The 213-nt window shown below is 48.8% G+C and overlaps 1 non-coding gene across 1 annotated transcript; it reads left to right on the top strand.

Moving 5' to 3' along the window:
* The first annotated feature begins 70 nt into the window (after positions 1-70).
* On the top strand, positions 71-189 carry LOC118345820. Its single transcript, XR_004799283.1, has one exon. It is a non-coding gene; the product is annotated as a 5S ribosomal RNA (ribosomal RNA).
* The last annotated feature ends 24 nt before the right edge of the window (positions 190-213 follow it).

Genomic DNA, 213 nt, shown 5'->3' with positions numbered 1-213 from the left:
TTGGATTGGGATCGGAAGGACGCTAGTATGTCGGTCAAGGATTATATGAATTTTAAGTAATTAGTTTGATGGGTGCGATCATACCAGCACTAGTGCACCGGATCCCATCAGAACTCCGCTGTTAAGCGTGCTTGGGCGAGAGTAGTACTAGGATGGGTGACCTCCTGGGAAGTCCTCGTGTTGCACCCCTCGTTTTTGTTTTTTCCGCCTTGC

The sequence above is a fragment of the Juglans regia genome, unplaced genomic scaffold (assembly GCF_001411555.2).
Source record: "Juglans regia cultivar Chandler unplaced genomic scaffold, Walnut 2.0 Scaffold_4961, whole genome shotgun sequence".
NCBI lineage: Eukaryota > Viridiplantae > Streptophyta > Magnoliopsida > Fagales > Juglandaceae > Juglans > Juglans regia.
This window is presented reverse-complemented; position numbering and strand designations above follow the sequence as displayed.